Here is a 17,835-nt window from a genome sequence, read left to right on the forward strand (position 1 = left end):
GGACCCTTCGATGGAACAAAATATTTTCGGTCCAATCTCTTACTAGTGGGTGTTATTGTAACTGGGGTCCGCCAAATAGTTTTAGCAGGTTCCATAATGGCCCCATTAATTGGTAGGGCTGTTTTGGAGGAGGTCGTAGCTTGCAGGATATCGGTAAGCTCATGGTGTGTTTCAGGTACCTCCTCCAGGGTAATCTTGAGCTCTTCTGCTACTCTGTGAAACAACTCTTGAAAGTGAGTGAGTTCATCAGTAGTAGGAGGTGGTGGGGGTACCATGGCGTCTTGTGGTGTTATCACTATAGAAGAGGTGTGTGGGGCAGTGTCCTCTGTAAGGGTGGTGGCCACTTCAGGTCTTATCTGGGTTTCAGTATAAGCAGGCAGTGGGAAGGGTCTGACAGCTTTCCTCCACGCAGCCCGCGGAAGACCTGAGTGTGGTGAGGTGTAGGTCCATGGACCCCAGTGTGGCCTCTGCCTTCGGGGGCTGGGGGTGGGGGGCGGCATAGGTGGCCTCATCCAGGGATTGACATACCAGTGTGGATAGCCTTGAGAATATGGAGATCATGCTGAAATGCATCTCCCAGTTGTACGTAACTGACTCTGGGGAGAGTATTGAGAGGAAAACAGCTGGTCATCATATTCCTCTTCCTCCCACACTTCACTGGAGGGGCTTGAAGTGGTAGGGGAGTACTGAAGGTAGGGTGCTAAAGGACCCGGTGATAGGCTGGTGCTGAGAAGAGGAGCGTCAGGAGCATGGGACACCCTTAAATCCTCTGGCTGTAAAAGCTGCAGTGGAGCTGAGTGACCAGGAACCAGTGCCAGTGTAGCTGGTGGAGGAAGAGTCTGCTGGGTGTCTGCTGGCGCCCTGAAGGGTGTCCCGGGGGCGCAAGCTGGCTCCGCAGAGTAGGAGCCCCTGAGGTAGGCACTGCAAGGGTGGCAGGGGACCTCAGGAGGCTCGGTACTGAAAGTGGCGGCTGTAAAAGTGGCACCACAAGATCAAAGGACGGTGCCGCAGCCGCTGCTTGTGCTCTCGGCACCGTAGCAGCTCTCGGCACCGTACTAGCAAAGGTGGCCATAGCAGATCTGAAAGAGGCGGGCAAGTGGAAGTCCTGAGCCTCGGCACCATGTAGTGGGGCAGCTGACTCATGGTTGCTGCCCGAGGTGCCTGCCTTGTGAAAGGTGCTAAGCCGTGGAGCCGGAGTCAGCGGAGACCGGAGAGCTAGTTTTAACTTTTTCCCAGAGGAACGACTCCTTAGGGGAGAGGAAGCTGGCCATTTTTTTGCTTTTCCTTTGCCCCTGGAGGGCGTCACAGAGGTTTGCTGGCCAGGGTCAGAGGCAGGTCTGAGGGAGTTTTCCAGGAGCAGCATTTTAAGCCTGAGCTCTCTGACCTTGAGGGTACGCACTTTCAATTTGTTACAGTGGACGCATTTTTGGGGTACATGAGACTCCCCCAAACAGCGTACGCACTGTGAATGCCCGTCCGAGATGGGGATGGCATCCTTACAGGAGGCGTATCTCTTGAAGGATATCTCTGGGGAGCCAGGCATGTCCGAAACCGCGGATATAAAAGTAACAGCTAATGTAGCTTATCTAAGTAGTAATTCTAATGACTGAAACTACCTAACTAAACCGAGAAACAAACTAACTAGCTAGTCTCAAAGAGCACTGCTGAACTCCATCTCTAGTCGGGGATGGTAGAGAAGGAACTGAGGAGCCCGTGCTGTGAACGCGCTATTAGAACACTGACGGTTCGAGAGGCAGGCACAGCGCGTGCACAGCCCAAAGGGTGACTGCTGTAGAAATCTTTGATTGAAGGCGCTGGGATGCACCTTGACCTGAAGTGGAGCACCCACAGGGACATCTCTCGAAGAAGAAGTATTATCTAGACCATCCCTGACAAGTGTTTGTCTAACCTGCTCTTAAAAATCTCCAATGATGAACCGCCCTAGGCAATTTATTCCAGTGCTTAACTACCTGACAGTTAGGAAATTTTTCCTAATGTCTAACCTAAATAGCTCTTGCTGCAATTTAAGTCCATGTTTCTTGTCCTATCCTCAGAAGTTAAAGAGAACAATATTTCTCCCTCCTCATTGTAACAACCTTTGAAGTACTTGAAAACTGTTTTCTCAGTTTTCTCTTCTCCGGACTAAACAAACCCAATTTTTTCAAAATTTCCTCTTAGGTCATATTTTCCACACTTTTAATCATTTTTGTTGCTCTTATCTGGACTTTCTCCGGTTTGTCCACATCTTTTTTGAAATGAGGCACTCAGAACTGGACACAGTACTCCAGTTGAGGCCTAAACAGTGCAGAGCAGAGTGGAAGAATTGCTTCTCATGTCTTGCTTACAACACTCCTGCTCATACATCCCAGAATGATGTTCATTTTTTTTGCAACAGTGTTAACTGGTTGACTCATATTTAGCTTGTGATCCACTATGACCCCCAGATCCCTTTTCACAGTGCTCCTTCCTAGGCAGTCATTTCCCATTTTGCATGTGTGCAACCGATTGCTCCTTGCTAAGTGGAGTACTTTGCATTCGTCCTTATTGAATTTCATCCTATCTACTTCAGACCATTTCTGCACTTTGTCCAGATCATTTTGAATTTTAATCCTCCAAAGCACATGCAAACCCTTGGTATCATCCGCAAACTTTATATGTGTATTCTCTATGCCATTATCTAAATCATTGGTGAAGATATTGATCAGAACCAGACCCAGAACTGATCCCTGTAGAACCCCACTTGATATTCCCTGTCAGTTTCACTGTGAACCACTTGATAACTACTCTCTGGGAACAGATTTCCAACCAATTTTATACTCACCTTATAGTAGCTCCATCTAGGTTGTATTTCCCTAATTTGTTTATGAAACAGTCATGCAAGAATATAAAAAACCTTACTAAAGTCAAGATATACCACATCTACCACTTCCCTCCTATTGACAAGGCTTGATACCCTGCCAAATAAAAAGCTATTAGGTTGGTCTGACATGATTTGTTCTTGACAAATGCATGTTGGCTGTTACTTTTCACCTTATTATCTTGTAGGTGTTTGCAAATTGATTGCTTGACTATTTGCCCCATTATTTTTCTGGATACTGCAGCTAAGCTCACTGGTCTGTAATTCCCTGGGTTGTCCTTATTTCCCTTTTTATAGATGAGCACTATATTTTTCCTTTCCCAGTCCTGTGGAGTCTCTCCCATCTTCCATGACTTTACAAAGATAATCGTTAATGGCTCAGATACTTCCTCAGTCAGCTCCTTGAGTATCCTATGATGTATTTCATCAGACCATGCCAACTTGAAGACATCTAACCTAAGTAATTTTTAACTTGTTCTTTCCCTATTTTAGCCTCTGATCTTATCTCATTTTCATTGGCATTTGCTATGTTAGATGTTCAATTGCTCCTAACATTTTTTGGAGAAAACAGAAACAAAAAAGTCATTTAGCACTTCTGCCATTTCCACATTTTCTGTTATTATTTTTCTTCTCTCATTGAGTAATGGGCCTACTCTGTCCTTGATCTTCCTCTTGGTTCTAATGTACTTGTAGGATGTTTTCTTGTTTCCATTTATGTCTCTCATTTTGTGCCTTGGCCTTTCTGATTTTGCCCCTATATACTTGTGTTATGTTTATATTCACTTGTTTATATTAATCCTTTGTAATTTGACCTAGTTTCCACTTTTTGTAGGACTCCTTTTTTGAATTTCAGATCATTGAAGATCTCCTGGTTAAGCCAGGTTGGTCTCTTGCCTTACTTCCTGTTTTTGTTTTTTTTTTGTTTTGTTTTTTTTACACAGTGGGATAGTTTGCTCTTGTGCCCTTAACACTGTCTCTTTGAAAAACTGCCAACTTTCTTGAACAGGTTTTTCCCCTTAAACTTGCTTCCCATGAAATTTTACCTTCTAACTCCCTGATTTTGCTAAAGTCTGCCTTCTTGAAATCCATTATCTTTATCATGCTGTTTTCCCTCCTACCATTCCTCAAGATCATGAACTCACCATTTTGTGATCACTTTCACCCAAGTTGCCTTCCACTTTCAAATTCTCAACCAGTTCCTCCCTACTTGTCAAAATCAAATCTAGAACAGCCTCTCCCCTACTACCTTGCTCCACCTTCTGAAATAAAAAATGGTCTCCAATACATTCCAAGAACTTGTTGGATAATCTGTGCCCTGCCGTGTTATTTTCCCAACAGACATCTGGGTAGCTGAAGTCCCCTATCACCGCTAAGTCCTGTGCTTTGGATGATTTTTTAAAATTGTTTATTAAAAGCCTCATCCACCTCTTATCCCTGGTTAGGTGGTTTGTAGTAAACCCCATACAGGCACCACCCTTGTTTTTTATCCCTTTTAGCCTTACCCAGAGACTTTCAACAAATCTGTCTCCTCTTTCCATCTCAACCTCAGTCCAAGAGTATTTTACTTTTAATTTTATCCTCCCATCTTCATTTTAACATCAAAACACCACAACTATGCAAACAGCCACCTAGTCAGAATGGCTGTCCTGGAAACCATGGAAATATCACAGAGTTCTTAAGAGATTTAAACAAAACATAAAATATCAAGTGTCTTGTCTGCCTGTGACTAAAAAAATTCCCTTTTAAGGAATCTTACTTCAGAAAACCCTCTCTCAGTGAAACTGACAAATCTCACCATTTCACCATGTTGATGCCAAAACACAGTTGTATGTTGTACTGTATTACTATAGATGGCCCAGGTAGTGCTGCCTATAGATAAGTTTGCCGAACACTTTCCATTGTAAGACTCTTATTGTTGCTTATTGTTTTGCTAACTAACTCTTTAGTCAAGAAGTTCTAGCATCTATGGGCTTTAGAGTAGGGATTTGAAATTGGCAGCAGGGTTCCCCTGGTATCAAGGATGTGCCTTTTGATGTCCCCGTGAAATCCACCCAAATTTGACCAAGATAGAAGCCTCTGAAAAAAATCTCAGTTTGAACTTGCTCAGTAGAAACTTGTTAGAATTTGGCAGCTAAATTCTCCAACGATTCCATCGGCACTGGTCATGCTCCACCCCTTCAGAGCTTGTGTGTGTGACTGGACTGTGCATGTGCCATTTTCACAAAACAACTGAGCATGATACATCCTGGGAGTACAAGGGATGATCAGGACTTTCCCCCCACAATTGCTCCTCCCAGCTGCCAGGGGCACCGGAACTGAGAGCTGGGAGACTGTCTTTCCTGTTCTTTCAATGCTCCCCCTGCTGATGCCCAGGCAGTGTGGAGGAGAAAGGAGGAAGCAACCTGATTCAAATGCAGAGGGGCAAGAATTGGGGCAGAAGCTTATGTCGAGGAGAGGAACAAGAGGGGAGAGGAGCAGAGAGAAACGGGGAATGGAGGCTGGAACTGGGATAGACCAAGAGTAGGAGCTTGGGATATAGAAATATGAACAGCCGGGGACAGGGGCAGAGGGGTCTTTAACCACTAGGACACACTTCCCCTATAGAACCTGGAATTGAACCCATTATTGCTGAGTCTCAACATTCCTTTGCTGTCTAGCAAATAGATGTGAAACTCATTATGAGTATCTCTCCATCCCTCTCTAGTGGCCGGTCTACATAGAAAATAACAGCTCTATACTGCTCCCAGTTTCTCCACCGGTGCAAGCAGAAGAATTTAATATGTGATCTGTAATTAAAGATTATCAAAATACATAGGCATAAGGGGGCTGAATGAAGGTTGCACAGGCTACCTGAATTCTGAACAACTTTTTGCCAGCTCCCCACACATTTTTATTAGAGCAGATAATACATACTAGGCAAGGTCAGTCATTTCCTAGCTTGAGTTCATTGCTTTGCAACCTCGATGTTCTTTTAACACAGTTTGTGTCTCAGGCCAGGCAGGGGCTCCTAATTGTCATGTTGTCAACATCACCTCTGGTCCAACCAGCTGGACAGGAAGCAGTGGTGGCAGCTTGAGCTGGAGCTAAGTCCATAGTGAGCCAGGCCCCAATCCCTGCCCTGCGCCAGCTATTGATAAGACCCCCCACCCCAAACTCTCCTACTCCCTGGGATAGGACTGGCCTACCACCTCCCTAACCCCCTCTGCGATCAGACCGGCTTGCTACCCTGCCCCACAAGGAGCTGCAGCCTCAGTGGGAAGGTAGAAGAGGAGAATTCTGACACAACTTTCCACCACCCCCACATTAATTTTTCTGAAATGACACCCCCTGCTTATGACACTATATAAATGAATGAGAAGACCCTCAGACATAGCTGTTTCCATCTCTATTTTTGAACACTCTCTCAGATCCTCTTAACCAGTAACTAGGCTGATAGTCAGCACCAAATTTTAATGACCAAATTTCAGTCATTAAGAGATCTAATGACCGTTTTCACAAGATCCCCACTGTCCTGGCCAAAATCCAAAGGAGGGGGGCCCAGAAGAGCAGGATAATACCATGATGGTCACCTGGCTGAGTTTGTTTAAAATATCTCCTCAGGAAGGTGGTGTCAAGCAGCATTAACTCGTGCTAGGATATCCACTGGGCTACCCACAGACTGAGTAAGGGGTGGAGAGCAGATGGTTCTCTGCACCACCACAAAAACCCCAAGTTCCAGTGCACCTTCCAGGACGTGAAGGAGGGTCAGCATGAAAGCAGCACGCCCAGCTTCCACCAACAGTGGAGGCGCTCCAGCTTTGTATTTCGTATGATCCGTGGTTATTAGCCACTTGGTTTCTGCAACCTGCTTTCCAGAAAGCAATGAATTGTAATGCAAGAGAGCCAAATTCAGAATCAAGAGGCTTCGAATGGTTAGTTACATTTCCAAATTATTACCCATTTGTGGGTTACTCAAGCTATTTAGAGTTGCTGATTAACTTTACTACTTGTTTATTTCCTCAAAACGTGCCTCTCCATGGCTCTTGAAGCTGGTTTTAAAATGTAGAAACCAAAGAACAAGACTCCAGAAGATGCTAGCTCATCCTTCTAAGTCAACTTTAGCTCACAAAATAGGAAAGATGTACCCTATCATAAAACAAGAGCTGGTCTGTGTAGGCCACTCTATATTCCTCAAGTGGCCCCTCTCCAAAACCCCACAAATTAACCCAGTCAGCTTAACTTCAGCACGCGGAAAGATAATGGAGCAAATAATTAAGCAATAAATTTGCAAACACCTAGAAGATAATAAGATAAGTAACAATCAGAATGGATTTGTCATGAGCAAATCAAGTCAAACCAACCTAATAGCTTTTTGGGATGGTCTAGATAATACTTAGTCCTGCCTCTTGAGGTCCCTTCCACTTCTATGATTCTAATAAAGACTATCCTTGCAACATGTCCTAAAAGTCAACACATTTCAGGCTCTGCTGAACCAAAGGGTAAAGGGAAGTGAGTGCAAGATTGGAAGAGCATGTACAGAAAAAGCCCTGCTTCTCTGGGTGACTTTTCCATCTATTAAGCTCTGTTAGTTCAAGTGTCCATATGGCCATATCACATTGAGAGAGACAGCTTCTCAGAAAACCACACCCTAAACCATTTAGGGCTTCACAGATCCAAAACAAACACCACCAATTCCACCTCAAAGCTACCACAACTGGAAGCCAGTGTAGCTCATGGGGCAATAGTGTAACTCACTTGATATATGAAGCGGCACTTTGTAACCTGGCAGCTGCATCCTGCACCAAACTTTCACTGGGAACACATTACAGCGATTCCAAACTCAAGGGAACAAAGGTGTACATAGTTTAAATGAATTCTGCACCACAAAGAAAAAGCCACACTCTTCTTGTTGAACACAGGTGGGAAAAAAGAGCTCATGCACTGCTACTACTTGAGCATCCAGAAACCCCCAAACCGGAAATCTGATTTATAAACAGCAGGTGCATTCCCTTTATCAAAGGGGAGGGTTAAATCTCTTCCATTTCTTCTGAATGTTGCCCCGGTTTAACAGTATTAGATCAGTCTTATCAGGGTTGAGTCTCAGCCAGTTAGCCCTCATTCAAGCCTCAATCTCAAATCAGACACTATGTATAAGAGTAGCAAATAATCAGACCTATAGCCAGGTGTTATCAGCATACTAAAGGTGCCAGAACCCACATCTCCTCACTAATCTTTTGACAGCCTAATATTTATTCGTTGTATAGGAATCCTCAAAAAGACACCCAGCCGTGCTCTCTAGTGCCCCTGGAAGCAGCTTGAAAATACACCCTAAATTTGGTAGTGCAATTTAAAAGCCAGTAAGCCAGGTAGCTTGAACTCAGATTCCCCCTCAAACAATTCCTCACATTCAAACGTGTGGCACAAATTGAAGAGGGAGAAATAAAGAGTTGAAAAGGGGGATAGAAACCTGTCCCCATTATGAGAAAGCCTTGATGAAGTGAGCTGTAGCCCACGAAAGCTCATGCTCAAATAAATTGGTTAGTCTCTAAGGTGCCATACGTCCTCCTTTTCTTTTTGCGAATACAGACTAACACGGCTGCTACTCTGAAACCTTAGGTGCAGAAGAACAATTACCCAATTCTACCTTCAAAGACATCTTGGGGGTGCGGGGGTGGGGGGAGACTAACAATTACTCACAAGGGCAGATCTACCTACCTCTACTAGGGACCACAGTCATGTCCACAATCCTTTCTGATTAGCCATAGTGAAAGCTGCTGTCAGACTTAAAGAATCAACATGCACAATTGATGTTCCGCCAACAGCAGGAGGAGAATCTTGAGCAACACAACTAATACGGCCTCTGGACCATATGAATAGAGCCCTGCATGGATACAAAAATTTGGATTCGCATCCACAGCAATTAACTTGTATCTGACCCGCGATCCGTACTCCATCTTTGTATGTATCCGCATCCACACCTGCACCAGCACCCTATCTCACTGTGCCTCTTAGGAGGAGCACCTGTGTGCATGTGTACTCTGTAAGAAAGCTCTATGGCTTAATAAATATGCACATTATTGTTATTGTTTTAAACTTCCATCTTATTATAAACAGGCATCAGAACAAATAGCCTTTTATATCAAAAATAATAAAATAAACATCTCAAGTAAATAATGCTCAAAATCACAAACTGAACTATAAAATAAAGTAAGCTGCCTATTTAGCTTGTGATTTATACCAGCCCTGAAATGCAGGACTTTGTTTTAGATATCTTCCTTAGGAGAGATGATTTTCTTTGAAATATTACTGTGCAAAAACATTAAATCATCCACAGTTTCTGACTTCAGTGAAGAACGATGCTCATTAATTGTGTCACCAGAGACTGAGAAGGCTCTCTTGGAGGGTGCACTGGATGCAGGGATGGAATGTACAAACCATGCAACTCGACTGAGAAGGGGAAAGTTGTGCTTGTCTTGTCTCCACCGCTCCAGCAGTTGCACGTCTTCATTCTTTGTCAGCTTCAGGGTGATATACTTTGACACTTCATCATCATCATCATTTCCAAATTCACTATCAGAATCCTCAAACTCTGCATGTGACCATTTTGTCTCCTTTGGTGAGGGTGTCTGTGTAACTGACGAAAGAAGCATAAGATTCTGTTGCAGGAATATTTCTCTCCTGCAATGAGACAAGCTTCTTGATCTCTTGATAAACTTCCTGTCTCTCCTCTTCAGTGAAAACTTTTATCCCCTTCATTCATGAGTGCAAGAAAACTGCTACTCTGTGCATTGGCTTGATTTTAAACTTTTTGATGAGACCTTGCAAGGCTTTGGATTTGAGTTGACTTAGATTATCTTCATCAGTGGTAGGATGGAGATTCTTTTTCAGCCTTTCATACCAAATGGGTGCCAAGTGGAGACTGGGTTATGATGACTGCTCTCGTGCATTTGACGCTTCCTTGAAGGGCTGCAGGAACTCTATGAAGATGCTCAAGGTGTTGTGGTCAATGTTATCAATAGCTGAGTATCCCCCTTTTCTGTCAAAATTTCATATATTCTGTCCCACTGCTCCTCAATTGTCTGAAACATGAGTAGTTTGCTGTTCCATCATGTTTCTACATCTCCTTTCAGACACTTTTGCAGTCTGCTTTGAAGACCAGATCTCCTGAAGTAAGTAATGAGATTTCGGCTTACGTGGATCAGTTTGGTTACTGCTTCCACTTTCTGTTTTCCCGGTTTGGTAGTGTGCTCAGGGATGGTATTTATAATGTGTGCTAAGCAGTTTATTTGCCCATAGGACTTGAGGGCTGCAACCTCATTCACTCCCCTGTCCATGATGAAAACCATCTGGTTGGTAATGCTGTGTATATCAAATCTTCTGAATGCTTGAATAACAGCCGATCAAATGTTCTCTGCAGTTTTTGGTTTCCCGCTGTCAAACTGAGTCACACAAAGCAGCCGCTGTACCATTTCAAAATGTTGTGACTCTATGTAATGAACAGTAACTTCCAAAAAGCAACCTTTCTGTAATCATCTGTCCACAGATCGAGGGTAACCCCTCCACAAACATTGTACCAAGAACTTTCTCAGCTCTGTGAAGATTTGTTTTCTTTTTTCTTCTGCCACAAGCGCAGCACACTGGGCTAATGTTGTGGAATGTAGTATTAGTGCATGTGTAGCCATCTGACCATATTTGGCACATGGATGCAGGTATCCGTGGATTTTCAGGGCTCTCCATTTGAAGTCCTGAAACCAGACTGGGTTGGAAAAACCTGAGGACTCCAGATATTGCCAGAGCTCCCCTGTTACAACCTTCTTTCCCAAAACAGGGAGATTCAGATTGCTCACATCAAAACACACATTTCTTTGAAGTAGAATCCTTGTAATTGTTCGCTGAAAGAGAATGGGCTCCTCCCTCCCAAAGGGATGCAGGGACAAGTTTCCACTGACAGCAAACCAGAACTTCACTGCCGGTCTTTACCACCCAAGAACTGTACGTTTCCAGCTTACAAGTTACATCCCAAATTTTCTCCAACTGTTGAAGAGAGAGGGCCAAATTTTGCTGTTGGCTATATCCATGCAACCCCAATGAACTAAACAGGATTGGCAAGAATGTAACTAAGCAGAATTTGGCTCCCATTATTACTATATTTATTTGTAGTGGGGTAAATGCCCTGAGGCCCTAGTCGGTTTCAGAGTCCCATTGTGCTAGGCACTGCAGAAACATGAAGTAGGAGTGTCCTTGACTTGAAGAGCTCATAGCTGATACATCACTACAGCCAGCTTCAGCACAGCATGGCTACCATGCCAGCTCTCACAAGACTCACCACAAAAATCTTGCTTTCGCATTCTCTCTCTCTCTCTCTCTCTCTCACACACACACACACACTTTAATCTCATCAAGTAAAGCAGAATTACCAGAGGATTTTGTGGTCAATCTTACGAGAGTTCCCACAATCTTTCAAGTACGGTTTGCACACAGAATGGAGTTTGGCTAAATCAATGGAGCCATCTATACTAACTCCTGTGAAAACTATCATGGGTTCTTTAATGGCCATCAGGTTATGACTTTGGGATTCTCTCTCATCTTGCTTCTCCTCTGTATATGCAGCAAACAGGCAAAACTACAGCAAGAAACTCAAGATAGAAACTGTAAATCTAATGGAGTTTTCATATTTCCAAAACCTTCTCCCCTCCAATCCCAATCCCTCTCTCATCTGAGCTGCTAAACAATCATCATCATTTACTGGGATCAGTATTACTTAAAACGTTTATTAAATTGGGGGATTGGGAGGGAAGGGAGCAAGTTTTGAAAACTCAGAATTGGGGGCAGAGGGGCTGCTAGGCAACTATTAAGCAATCATTTCACTCCCACTTTTCCCTGGAATCTGGGCAGTTCTGTATGCTTGAATACAGTGCTTCAGGACACTTGCCAAATCATGACGTTCTAGAATAGGTGTGAGATATGAAAAGAATGGAGCTGCAGGTGAAACGCTCTACATACCATTCATCCATGCTTTTGTTTCTCCAGGGAGAACTGCCACTTTCCAGAACCTCCCCATCCCAGACCCTCTGGCTCAAGTCTTGACTGAGATAATGCAGAGGCATACAAGTGCAATCAGAGGATGGGAAACATACTTTATGCACACCCTTAAATAGGAAAATATTTTTATGATTACTGGGGAAAAAAAACCTGAGCCAAGATTTTAAAAACTAGGAGCCTAACGTCAGGCTCCTAAATCCTTATTTAAGCACCTAGATAAGAGGACTGCTTTTCAAATTGCTGCTTACCCAGCAGCTCTCACTGAAGAAGTTATTGGACTTAGGTGCCTACAGTTAGGCACTCATTTTTCATATTGGACTTAGGCGCCTACAGTTAGGCCCTGCTCCATTTGGGTGCTTTGACCTAGTAATTATATACAATGATAATTTCTATTCAGAAGTACATGAGCTGTTGATTTTATTTCCCACTGAAACCTACCAAAAATAAATGAACTACAGGATTCCAAGAAACAACTTGTTCACTAGGGAAATACTGATATTTAAAAACAACCCCCACCCCCACTCTTCTAGGGATTGAAAATAGGCTTCAGAGTCTTTTTCATCTTCAAGTCACTAGTTCAAATCCAGAAACTGCTTCAGTACTGGCCAAAAACTGTAGCCATCTGATGGCTATTCAGTGGTTATGTGAAGTGAATCAGAGGCTTTGATCTAATTCCTAGTAGGTTACTTATCTATGCTTATGTGACCTCCATCACCATGCTATCCTAGGACCAGTCCACATAAAAAAAATCACCATTAAAATTGACACTCTATGGTAGTTTCAGTTGAGTGGCCAATGACTCAATAAGTAGCCAACTTTGTAATTAAGTATTTGTATTGTTGTGTCATAGAGACTCTAGTCATAAACCTACTGTGTTAGGCGCTATACAAACACAGAACGAACAGAAGGTCCCAATAGGTCTGTGGCAGAAACATACAGCAGACTGAAAAGGAGTACTTGTAGCACCTTAGAGACTAACAAATTTATTTGAGCATAAGCTTTCGTGAGCTACAGTTCACTTTGCGAATACAGACTAACACAGCTGCTACTCTGAAACCATACAGCAGACTGGGATCCATCTATTCCAGTATCTGGTCTCCAACAGCAACCAGTACCAGATGCTTCAGAGGAAGGTACAAGAAACCCTGCAGTAGGCATTTGTGCGATAAGCTACCCACACAGAAAGTTCCTTCATTAGTCAGAGGTTGGCTTTAGACCTGAAACATGAGGTTTTATATCTCTTCGATTGCCTGATATGTATCTTTTGTGTGGATAAAGACAAGGCTCAGTCTTCAGTGTTGTCAATCTGACACCTTCCACCAGTGCTAATGTGACTTAAAAGATTTAAAAAAATCTTTATACTATAAATTTACTTATGATTTTACCCGGTAGAAAGGATAAAGTTAATTTTATATCATCAAAAGCAGCACTAACAAGTGTCACGTGATTTCCTACTTGATCATTAACCTGTCAAATTCAACATAATAAAGCTTTCATCAGTTTAAGGAAACACAAAAGACTTGTCACTGAGAGAATTTTAAGAACATGACAATCATGGTAAATTGTATAAATTTAAAAAAGAGAGAGAGAGAAAAGAAAAACTGTTTTCCACAACTGTAATTGGATATTTGCTCCCTCTTCTTGTACTAAAGGCAGTTGCTTTTGCCAGAGACTTTTTTTTAATTGATTTGCTGCAACTTTCTTTAGCTTAGATTCCTGCAACTGATCTATTCATACCCAAAGTGGTCCTGTGAGCACAGAGACACACTAAACCCTTTCAGGAACCAGGTAGTGAATCAGGTATACAACAAGCTTATGGTATGCCTTAGGCTCCTTCCTTGGCTACAGCATGACCAGCTAACATGACTGGAGAGGCATTCAACTGGGTACACACGAATGTTAAGGAGGTGGGTTTCCAATCTTCTTAAGCCAACTACGGAAGAAAACAAGACCTTAAAGACAAGTAAGGCAGAAGCATCAAATTCTAGGATCTTGGGGCATTATTATCTGGTGGTTTCTCAATGAAGGCACAGACGCATGCCAGGTCATGAAGTGGATTTCACAAGGGCTGGGAGGATGGAAAGGCTGTTCATACCCTTGGTACAAGAACTTAGATCACTGACTATAGAAAAGTCTAAATTATTTAATTAAGGCCCTTAGAAGGTAATACAGTGGTAATGAATTTTTATCCCATGGGGCTCTGAGATGTCCCTAAGTGGGTGACACAGTCTGAGATCCTTGGTCTTAACAGCCAGGACATTGCCCTCCCTGAAGGAAATTTCTGTTTTAAATTGTTTTCTCAACTAGTTCTTAATGCTACCAGCAGGCAACAGGTAATTAGAACAGAGAAGCATACCTAATTGGCTACTGGCTCACGCAGCAATTGGTTCTTCAGAACAAGCTGGAGTGGAAGATCAGTGATCAGATGGAAGATTTCATTGCAGCCTATTGGAATATCCACCAGGGATGCCACAATGGTCTGGGCATTGTCTAATGGGATTGATGGGGCTTTCCTGCCAGCTAGTTGCATCCACAGTCCAACACCCTCTGCTACCATTGGCCTCAGCATGCTAACCCTTCCATCCAATACGTCCCCAAGTTTGGGGCCCTATGATGGCAGTAGGATTTAAAGTATTTAGCCACTTTAAAGGTGCCTGAGAAAATGGGTGGTCACACCAGTCCATGCTCCACAAGAGGAAGATCTCCCCTTCAACTTGTTTTTTAAGGGGGACCCAAAGGGCTTGCCCACATGACCAAACTGGGCTTCTTTCCCTCACCTTCAAAATGGTTATCCAGGGAAGGGAGGGCTCCCAGCTCTGAACTGTGTATGCTTCATTCTCTGAAGCCACATCTTTGTACAGCGAACACTTTAGCTAGTAAAATGAGCAGACAAGACTCCTGGTGGCCTTGTTTGATACCAGTGGATGAGTCTGCCCTTTTCCAACTGCTTGGTTGACTCCTCTTAGCTCATAGCGCTTGCTCGGTTTATTCGTAGCAATGTGCTAATGTTATCTGACAACTACTATTAAACTGTCACAAGCATGTATATGCAATAAGACAGCTGCTGCAGGGATTCCACTGCAGGCCACTATCTTCCCAGCCACAGAAAAAGCTGGGGGAGGGAGGATGGTGAAAGTTTTACAAATGGAAACATTCTGCTGGTGCCAACAAGAGTTCTCCCTCTCCAGAGGTTGAGGTTTGTCAGCGGGAGAAAAAGGTTAAAGAGGCGACACTCGCAAAGGAAATCTCCAGCATTCACACAGAATGAGTTTTGCAGGTTTCTTCACATATGCCCAAGCGATCAAAAATTAAAATCAGTGAAAGCCAAGACAGGAATCTCATCCTGCTCTAAGGTTCACGGGGTGAGGAGACATGTCAGCTGATGAAGATGCCTTAGTGTGTAGGTGGGTGGAACAGGCTGACAAAACAAGCAAATAACAGGAGAGAGCTCTTTTGTAGGCTCATCTGAAAATGACACACATGCATGTTGAGGTAGCTAACGCACCCAAATGGTGAGGCATTAGTCTCTCATTTTATGCTTATGAAAGGTAGAATCTTTTCAAAACTGAAAGCAGAATTTTACAATGCATCCACTTGGGTAAAGTGGCATTTGTCTTGGAGGCAGCAACAGCTGCTACATTTGGAATACAGTGGCCAGTTCCGGGTAGCATCTCTGGGCTAAACAGGGCTACACTATAAATATTTGAAAGTTGTAAACAGTAAAATGCCGAAGAAAGCCGAGATGCAGATGTGGTGGGGTTTAAGGTTTAAGGGGGTAAAAGGGTAAGTTACAGAGGTACAAGGGTGCAAGTCTAGGTTTGTGTACCATACATTTTGAGGAATGTGGAAGAAGGGATAAGTTACAACAACACTGGCTCCATGTAGACTCACCTCTGAATTGGCTTGAACAATTTAGTGATATACTTGGTGGGATGAAATTAAAAATCAGGAAATTGGAGTTGAATATCATATCAGCATATTTGTCCCAACGACAAGCTGTTCCAGCCTGTGGAACACCCTCCCAAGCGAAGTGTTGGGAGCTCCACCATTTGGGGCTTTTAAAAAAACTAGACTGGATAATACACTAGCAAGTTTACTGTAGGGAATAATCCTGTATTGCAGGGAGATAGACTGGATGAGCTAACGGGCCTTTGCTATCTCTGGAATCTATGATCATATGAGCAAATGACACTGTAGGGGGGAAAACAGTGGAACAGGCATAAATTTTATGTGGTAAGCTCAAAGGTGTGGGGGTTATCAGAGAAGCCATATCAATGGAATTTGAAATCTTGAGGACTATTAACTGGTAAAGGTTTGAATAATGGTTCAAAAATGTGATATGCTAAATTCATTTTTTTCTTTAAACTAAGAAGTCGGTTTTGACAAACCACCATACCACCCAGTATTTTCAATACAAAGCATTCTCAGAACACCACTCTAAATCTCACTCCCTGAAACTGCAGCAATCTAGGTAATTCTGTGGAACCAAACACTGTAGTATTCTTCCCCATGTCTCCCCTGATCATTTATGGATTTATCCTCACAATACACTTGTGAGAGAGAGTGGGGGGGTGGTTTTAGAATCGGCAGGCTAGAGAATTCACAGTAGTGACAGTTCTGGAAAAGAGGAGTCTCAGACTGCTTTCTGCTTTACTCTAATTAGGCTGAAAGAAAGAAAGACCAACAGTAACTTATATCCTCTGCACTATGGAATTCAACTTTGGGAAGGGTTCCAAAAGCCAGCAACAGCAGGGTTTAGAAATCAACTATCTCGATGTCCTTGGAAATCTCAGCTACTTAAGACATCATGTCATTGTAATTTGAGGAGTGACATTTTTCATCAATAAAAAATAACTTTTTGGTCATTAGGATTTATTTTAATTACTTCTAGTATGAGAATGAATCTTTCATGGTCAGCGCAATGTAGGAAGTTCATGAATCCTATAAAGCCATCTTTCAAGGCGAATCTGTATAACAGTAAAGCAAGCTTGTTTTCAATGGCCTAATGAATATCGCTTAGAACGCTTACTTCTATAGTCACATATGTTTAATGCATCAATTAAAATTTATCATATAGTTCTATGGATTTTTCAAGGGACACCAACAGTATAACCATGAAAGACAGAATTAGTTAGCTTGGAAGTTCTTTAGGTAGGTTACTGCACCAGAGTGATGCTCTGGAGATATTTGTCATAGTAATAAAATTGTCTTTTTTCCTGTAGTTATTTCAAAAAATCCTCTCACCACACAGACTTTAAAAACTGCTTTGCACTGACAACCTTTCTATTTGACTTTAAACACTAGGGTATAAAGAATTAACATATCTCCTAGCTGCTAGATTCAACTGAACAAACTGAATATCCTGAGTTATGGTTAGATATCGATTTAGTTTCCTAGTTATAAAAATATAATATTGTTAGCTAATTATCAGGGAGCCCGCATAATAGGAGGTGGTGTATAGAGTTGGGAATCTCTGACTCCTGAATTTTATTTCTGGCTCTGCCACTAGCTTTCTCTGAGACCTGGGCTCAAGCCACTTAAGCTTGTTCCTAAGAGGGCCATATTCTATCTTTAATTATGATCCATATGCCAGAATATAATTAAGAATGACAATATCTAGCTCTTACATACTGCTTTTTATCAGCATTTTACAAAGGAGGTATTTTACAGATTTTACAGATGGGGAAACTGAGGCACAGAGAGGCAACATGACTTACCCAAGGTCACCCAGTGGTAGAGCCAACAATAGAACCCAAATCTCCTGAGCACCAGTCCAATGCTCAATCCACAATGACACCCTGCCTCCCAAATTAGGCCCCTCCACCCCCAGGGAAAGGTCTCAAACACTTGTCCATACCAGGAGGTTCAGATACTACACGTGCAGATCTCCCATGGTGCATATCTCCCATTAAATCCAAGAGTGAGGTCAGAGTAGGTCCTTTAGACACAAAGGACCT

General features: G+C 42.8%; 1 protein-coding gene across 1 annotated transcript in view; it reads right to left on the reverse strand.

Annotated features, from left to right (window-relative positions):
• ADCY5 (adenylate cyclase 5) overlaps nucleotides 1–17,835 on the reverse strand; it is a 345,212-nt gene that overhangs the window by 177,683 nt on the left and 149,694 nt on the right. The gene's annotated exons all lie outside the window — the stretch shown is intronic.

This window comes from Caretta caretta, chromosome 11 (assembly GCF_965140235.1).
Source record: "Caretta caretta isolate rCarCar2 chromosome 11, rCarCar1.hap1, whole genome shotgun sequence".
Classification (NCBI taxonomy): domain Eukaryota; kingdom Metazoa; phylum Chordata; order Testudines; family Cheloniidae; genus Caretta; species Caretta caretta.